The sequence below is a fragment of the Microtus oregoni genome, unplaced genomic scaffold, assembly GCF_018167655.1.
Source record: "Microtus oregoni isolate MIOR12 unplaced genomic scaffold, Mior012 000123F_ref0000434, whole genome shotgun sequence".
Classification (NCBI taxonomy): Eukaryota; Metazoa; Chordata; class Mammalia; order Rodentia; family Cricetidae; genus Microtus; species Microtus oregoni.
In genome coordinates, this window is record NW_024544755.1 from 1,868,487 (window position 1) to 1,877,198 (window position 8,712).

General features: G+C 40.1%; 1 pseudogene; it reads right to left on the reverse strand.

The window, feature by feature from the left end:
• Nucleotides 1–2,026: 2,026 nt before the first annotated feature.
• On the reverse strand, nt 2,027–2,710 carry LOC121444425 (annotated as a pseudogene).
• Nucleotides 2,711–8,712: the final 6,002 nt, after the last annotated feature.

An 8,712-nucleotide genomic window follows, 5' to 3' on the forward strand; every position in this document is an offset into this window, starting at 1 on the left:
GGATATGGAGCATGCACCTAGGGAAAATTCAGGTAAGGCGGGGACAGTGGAAATGTGTCACATTGGCCCTCAGTGATGGGAAGGCATTGTTGCTGAGTCATTGAAGGCAGGGTAACGGGGTGGGTAACACCTGATTCTGGAATGTGGACAGTTCTCTAGTTAGCTAGCACTTAGCATATATAATTCACACAAAGGAGAGAAGTCACAAAAAGTGATGGAGAATTCATGCAGAAACTTTCCAGAGAAAGATACACAGGTATCCCCTAGGAGAGATATATTTTCACTCATTTGAGTTAAAAATCTATTCAAAGACTTATGGAACCTTATTTGAGTTCATAGACATTGAAACAGTGCTGGAACACACCCATAAAACCCAATTACCAGGTGGTGGTGGCAGAGGCAGGTGGATCTCTGAGTTCCAGGCCAGCCTGCCCTACAAAAGACATTCCAGGACAGTAAAGGCTACACAGAGAAACCTGTCTCACAAGACCAAACCAAACGAACAGAACCCCATGAGTTAGAAGCATAGTAGTGCCACTGACTGTTTCATTGAATTCTAGAGAGCAATCTAATAATTTATGTACACAATCAGTGCCAATAATTTAGTGTTTACACTAGATGCTTTGAAAGTGGAGTAAAGCTCACAGGTTTTAAGACCATTTCAAACACTCTTTTCGATTCAAAGTGCTCAAAATATCCCAAGGTTCTCTGGATAATATTCCATGTTGTATTATAGCTAGTGTTACAGCAGGTCACCGCATAGGCTCAGTGTCTGTTGTTTTCTTCCAACCAATGCTTTAGAGGTATGTCTGACTTACAGTCAGTCATTCAAATGTGATTGGGCAAGACTGTATTGTGCAACATAAATTATAATGAGGAAAGCATTCTGCGGGATTACGCTGATGAAAATGGAAGAGCTAATTTAAGTTCTGGGTATAAACCTTTAGAAGCCTGGAGTTAACCACAACCTATGGTTCCTGGAGGTTCCCAGAGGAAACATTTGCAGGGGATCCTGTGCACAGAGTCTTCATTTTTGTTTTAAGCTTGTTTATTATAACCAGACAGGGGTACTTCAAACCTCCTTAGCTTAAAATCTGCCAGTTGAGTGAATGGGCAAATGTCATGCACCACTCACTCCCCTCAGCACATCCCGGTCCCCTCGTTACACCTTTTGTATCAGTCCAGTCACTTTATATGCATGGAGTCTTGAAGTGTTAGTACATTCAACTACTTGGCCTGTATAGCTTGTTCCCGTGCCCATTCCATTTCTGATGCTTAACCGGACCCTGAAAATACAGCTTTGGTCTGTAATGCTTTTGTACAAAACCTTTCATTTTATAAAACAATTTGATGTTTAAAGACAGACAATATTCAAAAGAGAAGCAGAATGTGACTTCACATGAATGAACAGACGTAAAAGCTTTATTTTGTCAAAAGGTGTTATAAAGCTCTCACGGCGTAGTTCGTAGGCGTGGAGTAAGATGATGAAAAGAAGGAAGTCTCAGCTTTCCACAGTGGGGAGGAGAACTGAAAAAGAGACTCGAAAGACAGCTTTACATTATCACACTTTACTTATGTATGATATACAGGGACCCTGCAAAACAGTTAGATGCATTTGGTCTACAAAGGAGTGCTTAGCATGCTCAAAGAGGCACAAGCTGGGTTTTTGTTTGTTTGTTTGTTTGTTTGTTTCTTTCTTTCTTTCGTTTCATTTTACCACAGGTGTAAGTTGTATGTGTTTCTCATAGATGTACCCATGGAAGAGCGATAGGTAAAACATAGTTTCCGCAGTGATGAAACTCTTGTCTGTTTAACAGTCTTAAAGATAGGCGCAAGCTGTTCTAAGCATTCTCCTTCATTACACATGACACATCTTTACACACCTCGTTTGCGGACCCAAATAGAAAGGAGCAGGGCCTTTATTATGAGAGGAGGGAAATCCTTATCTCAGGCTGTAAATTATAGCAAGAGGGAGTATTGACATGCATCCCAGCAGAAGCCAGTGTCATGAGATTGCCACAGGGTCTTACCGAGATGCTGTAGCTATGCTGTTTTGTTCACTGGTGATGTCAGTTGGTAGAAAGGAGCTGTGGCTACTGTTGCTGCTGCTGTTGCTGCTGCTGCTGCTGCTACAGCTGCACTTCCTCCTGCTGCTGCTGCTGCACAGGTGCGGTGCTGAAAGGGGATGTCCCCAGGCTGTAAATAGCTTAGCTGGCTCTTGGAGGACAGCTGTGCAGCCCTAGTCCAGTCCTCTCTGTATAGGAATGTGCACTGGTACTTGTTCCCTGGCATCAAGTTATATAGTTATCTTGAAGAGGCATCTGCAGGCAACAAAGTGCCCAATCTCTGAGGCACTTTAGCTCTCCGGTGAGGCTGATACTTAGGAGTTCGGGTATTTCTTTCTGTGTAGGGTCTTCAGTCTCTGTGGCTCTTGGAAAAATGGCGTTTTTTCGGCTTCTGTAAGGCGTTTCCACTGGTATCCCAGTTGCTTGCTGATCTCTGTGTTTTGCATGCTGGGGTTCTCCAGGGCCACCTTGCGCCTCTGACCACGAGACCACAGCATAAATGCATTCATGGGGCGCTTGACATGGCCTTCTATGCCCTCTTTATGACTGCCATCCGTGCCAAAGGATATCTTTTCTCCAGAGCCGATGATATCCTGAGGCTGTAAGCGAGGACTGCAGTAATCATGATTCAATATGCTGAACATTGTGGATGAGTTATATTGTAACCAAAAAGAGAGAAGAGAGAGAGAGAGAGAGAGAGAGAGAGAGAGAGAGAGAGAACACTAGGTGTAGGAGCAGTAGGGGTGGGGAGAAAAAAGCCAAAAGTTAAAGTGTAAGAGCTGAAAGTTACTATCCAATATGTGTTTGTCACAAAGATTTTGTTATTTAAAGTCTGTAACAAAATATCCGTGTCTCCACCCTCAGCAGCTCCCTTAGACTAGCCCCACCTATTGTGCCATGTCAGCACCTGCTGAACCACCAATTATCGAGCAAACCACTCCAATATGGGGACTGTTAGATGCTGTACTTCTACACTCCCACACAAACACCCCCCCACCCACACACATACCAGGTGCACTGTTCTCCTATAAAGCTGGCTTAGCACCTGGGTTTCAAACATCAATCACCTTCTTATTACAAAGATAAGGTAAAAGTACTCTAAATCAGAGCCCCCATTTTCTTATTAGGTCATTTTTCGTTATCCATCTTTAGTAATATAATTCAAATGTGTTTTTGGTAAAAGATTCCTTAACTGTTAGTGATGGTTAACTTTTTATTTCCAAAGTGGTTAGAAAAGTGTGATTCTGAAAGGCTTTTATTTGGAAAGGGAAAGAAGTTCTCTATTGAGGTGATAGCCAGAAAGCACGAAAGTTGGAAACAGAAAGCATTTGGAGAGGTCAAAAAGCTCGAGAAAAGGTTTTTTCCAGGAGAAAGATCTATATGTAACTTGTGGCCTCTCAAATAAGATTATGGGAGGCCCTGACTGCCTGGCTCCACTGTGAGCCAGGATACACTCTTGTGACCTTCTGTCTGTTTTCTCTGTGCACAGCTCTGAAGGAACAGCACTTGTCTAGAGTCAACAAAGCAATTTCAGGTGTGGCTGTTGTAATCTTAAGCATTAATCTTGCACACTCTGCTCTGAGGGCTTCTGTGTCAACACAAGGCAAGGAGGAGACAAAACCTGGTAACCAAGTGATGACTGCCACTTTCTCCCCTGAAAAGCCAATGAGATTCCAGAGATTCCCACCTAAAATGCAGGAAGGCTGTCATCCAGAGAATCCCAGGCTTTGGGGGGCACTACAGTAATCTTTTCAGTGTTTATTGACTAGAGGTAATGATGTTGCGGTAGTCACAGTGGAAGAAAGTGCAGTGGGTCTGTGCTGGCAAAGGAGTGAGACTGTGGCACAGGCCAAATGAAGAGTTTCCTTGGCCATGGCTTCCATAGGTGTTCTCCAGTGAGTGAATGAGTGAGTGTGTGAATGAATGAGTGATTCTCTCAGACTCTCTTTCTTCTTCCCCTCTGTGTGTGTTTGTATGTGTGAACACAGTATCTTTGAGTCTGCCCACAGTGTCTATCTCTGTGTATATGTGTGTGTGTGTGTGTGTGTGTGTTTGCATATGTGTGTTTGATGTCTTTGTGTCATATAGCATTACAACTTGTTCACAGTGAAATCATACCTGTCCAGTGGGCACTGGATGCCTCTACTGACATAAAGAATCAAGACTTTAGGTATTGATGTCATGTTGGTGTAGGGATGGAGGTTCCTGCCTTAAGTGTGTGCTCACACACTTAGGTGCACATGTCTCATCTCCCATAATCCTTCACCATCATATACACCATAGTAGTCAGGGTCCTTAGTTTAATCACACCATAGTCTTTTCTTCTCTGTGAGTTGTGTTCAGTACCCACACTGAATTGGTGAGGTATTTGGAATTGAAATTGGTATCATTCCTAAGAGACTCCTGCCTTTGAAAGGAACATACCATTCCTTAATGGCATAGAGAGGAAATACTCCCCTAAATTGCCTCTAAACCTGAGAAGGGTGACCTAATTCTGTAGCTCTATGTTTGATTTCAAAGGGATACATGAATTACTCTTCTAATATTGCTTGCAGCAACACACCTCTCCTTCCTCAGTTGCCTTGACCCTATCACATCAATCATCAATCCAAAAGATGTTCTGGAACTTAACTTCAAGTAATCTGTAAGAGGCATTATTTTTCAATTGAGTTTCCCTTTTTCCAGATGATGCTAGCCTGTGTCAAGTTAACAAAAACTAACCAACTTCTACAACTACTACAAAAACAGTCACCACTGCCATACCAGCAATTCCTCCCAGTAAAAACGGAGTAAAAGCATTTAGACAAAGAAATTTCCAAGACAGAGGTACTATAAATGAAAAGTTAATAAATAATTAATTTAAAAAATAGGGCAGCTCTGGTGCACTTCGGAGGCAGAGGCAGATGGATCTATGAGTTCAAGACCAGTCTGGTCTACAGAGGGAGTTCCAGGACTGCCAGGGCTATTATACAGAGAAGCCCTGTCTTGAAAAGCAAAACAAAAAAAAAAAAAAAAAAAAAAAAGGAAGAAGCAGAGCTGCTCTCAGTGACTGCTGCCAGAAACACCATATTTATGTACCAACTAGAAAAGGCAAAGTTGAATGACCTAAACACCAAACCTAAACAAAATTTTTTTTGTTTTTTAAAATTTTTATTTAAATGCGAAGTTTCATACAATAGTACTTCTAGAATATTATGTATTGTTGTGTCATGCAATAGCTTGGGTAGGCACAGACAACTGCTTTGTGAAATAATTTCCCTTAAGAAAATTGCCACATCAAAGCCTGTGTGCTTTAGAAGGAGGAGTAACTACATTGATCGGTTAATTTTATTTAGTGGAGAATTTTAGTGTTTATACAAATTTTGACACTGTACTAGGCCAGTGGGAAATCAGCAGTGGAATCAGCTGGGTGGAAGCCACTGCTGGGTGGAATTCAACCAAGCTATCCATGGCTCATAGAACAGAATCAAGAAAAAGCCATACACTAAAGTTGGGAGCTAACAACAACAAAAAAGGGTCATTTAAAAGTAATTCAGAACACAGATCTGACTAGATGCAAGGAACCAAAGCAACAGATCAGACTACAAGAAATCAACAATTAGGTTAGTAATCTCATTTTCTTCTTCTTCTTCTTCTTCTTCTTCTTCTTCTTCTTCTTCTTCTTCTTCTTCTCCTCCATCTCCTCCTCCTCCTTCTCCTCCTTCTCCTTCTCCTCCTCCTCCTTCTCCTTCTCCTTCTCCTCCTCCTTCTCCTCCTTCTCCTCCTCTTCTTCTTCTCCTCCTTCTCCTTCTCCTCCTCCTTCTCCTTCTCCTTCTCCTCCTTCTCCTTCTTCTCCTCCTTGTCCTTCTCCTCCTCCTCTTCTTCTTCTCCTCCTTCTCCTTGTCCTTCTCCTCCTCCTCCACCTCGTCCTTCTTCTTCTTCTTCTTCTTCTTCTTCTTCTTCTTCTTTTGCGGGGGGGGGGGGGTGTGTTTATCAAGACTGGACTTATCTGTAGCTTTGGAGCTTGTCCTGGAACTCACTCTAGACCAGGTTTGCCCAAACTCACAGAGATTCACCTTCCTCTGCCTTCTTCGTGCTGGGATTAAAGGCTGTGCCACCACTGTCTGGCTTAATCTCATTTTCTTACATTTCCTGTTGGATATTCTTTCTTCTTTCCCATTCAGTTACTCCCTTTCTGTTATGGTTGACTATTTGTTTATTTGTTTTTTTTTCCCAATATGGTCTCACCAAGAAGCCTAGGTAACTTGAAACTCCCTGTATCAACCATAGTAGCCCTGAATTTATGTAGATTCAGTCTCCAAATCCTAATTCTGGCTTTTAAAGTTTGTGAAACAATGCCCAGAATTGTAGCTATTTATTTGCCAGAAAGTCCCTTATTTTATATCTTCACCCAGTACTCCCTGTTGATACAATAGTCATTTCTTACCTATATAGTACAAGATTGTATTCCATCCCCTATTCCAATTATATATGGTTTTACTGTTTTTCCTGCTTATACTCTCTTTTCTTCCTTTACTTTTCCATTGGTTTCTTTTTCCAACTTCTGTTTTCTTTCTTTACACCCATTCTTCATACTGTTACATACCCCAAAGTTTCAAGGTAGTCCTAGTTTATGATACTTGGCCATATATTTTTCCTGTTGTTTTAAGTCTACTGTAAATATGAACTCAAAAAAAAATCAGTCCCTTTTTTTGCCTTTGTCTTACATATTTGTGCGGTTATGAGCGTGACTCTTTACAACTTCCCAAGTAACAACTTGATACCACCAGTCTCACTGTATACTTATTTAAGTTATTTTCCTTTCCAATCAAACTAATGTATTATTATATATAGTGTCATTAAAACTTTTATTCACTAATAGTATTATTACTTAACAAGTATCTTATTCATAGTAATCTTCTAATTTATTATTTGAGTTATTGATAGTGATATTTGCTACAGACAGCATTCAACCCACAGAAGTAGATTAGTTATAGAACCTGTTATCTGGAACATCAATTAACTGAAGAAGATGCCACAACAACTGAATCATAACAGCAATAGAAACTACAAAAAAATTATGGAGCTTCAGGCAAAACAATCCTGCACAATAAAAGAACTTCTGGAGGCATCACAATCCCTGACTTCAAACTCTACTACAGAGCTAAAGTACTAAAAACAGCCTGGTAATGGCATAAAAATAGACAGGAGGACCAATGGAAGGGAATCAAAGACCCAGATATTAATCCATACACCTTCAACACCTGATTTTAGACCAAGAAGCAAAATATATCAGATGGAAAAAAGAAAGCATATTTAACAAATGGTGCTGGCATAACTGGATGTAAACACATAGAAGAATGAAAATAGACCCATATCTGTAACGGCGTAAATGAATGCAGACAGAGTGTAAAAATATATATATAGCTTTAATGTAGAAATAGACTTACAGAACCACCGTTCCCGCGGAGACCAGGAAAGCAGAAGCAAGCACTCGGAGCTTGCTCGCCAAATTTATAGGCAGACATTAGCCCGAGGCGAACACGCCCCCTAAGGGGCGGGACTTATCCCTACATCTCCCCTTTTTGTCTAAATAAGACAGAACTAAACCAAATACAACTACATACAATAACAACAAATAATAAATATAACAAACAATATTGAGAACAAAAGCTTTGCTAAACATTCTATCTCAAGGAGTCCAAATAATGTAAAGAGTAACTACAATTATATAATCTTCAACTCAGTCAAAGATCTGAGAAGGGAATAAACACTACTCAACAAACGAGATATATCCAAAATGTGCAACAATTGACAGAGACAACTGACTACCTGGGCAATCACCCAAAGTCTCGTTTGCAACGTTGAGTCAACCAATTTTGGCTAAGGCCTAACATAACTGACATACCATTATTAAAGGCAAGGAACTTTTCAAAACTATCTTACCCTGTCTTGGCAGGATATGACAGTCCGGTTTTATCCATTGATGCATGCTCTGTATCTGTGTCAGTGGTTGAGGTATGGGCATTTCTTTGCCCAAAGGCCAGTTCTGCCAAAATAGAAAGGCTCCAGGTGGAGTGTTTTTGGTGCTCAACATTCTCTCGGGAATAGAGCGGTGTTGCCAGGAGCAATTGTGTCTCACTATCACGAAACTCTGAGTTAGATTAAAGGCCATATTCTACAGCTCTTTGAAGAGGTTGAAGATTATCTATCTATACTGAGTATAATCTCTATATATCTAAAGAACCTGATTAGTCTAATTATAAATGACAAACTTAGATGACAATTAGTCTATATAATTCTCAATATCTATCTAACTTAAAGACTAAGACAATAAACGACTGTGAAACAAATGAGGACAATGACCTCCAAATATAAACAATGTACAAATATACATTGCAGTAGGTAAATATATATCAATACACAAATATTATATAAGTATCTTAATCAGAGGTAGAAATGTACACTGCAATATGGTAAATATATACAATATATATATCAATACAATATATGTCAATACATAAAAATGTTTTAAACAGAGGTAGAAACATGCATGCGTACAATAGTCCATATAATTTAACTTTGTTTCACTATACAAGAATTGATACCAATATATTTGTCTAAAAGCAGTAACTCACAATTATAAATCTATTATCCCATCATTCCC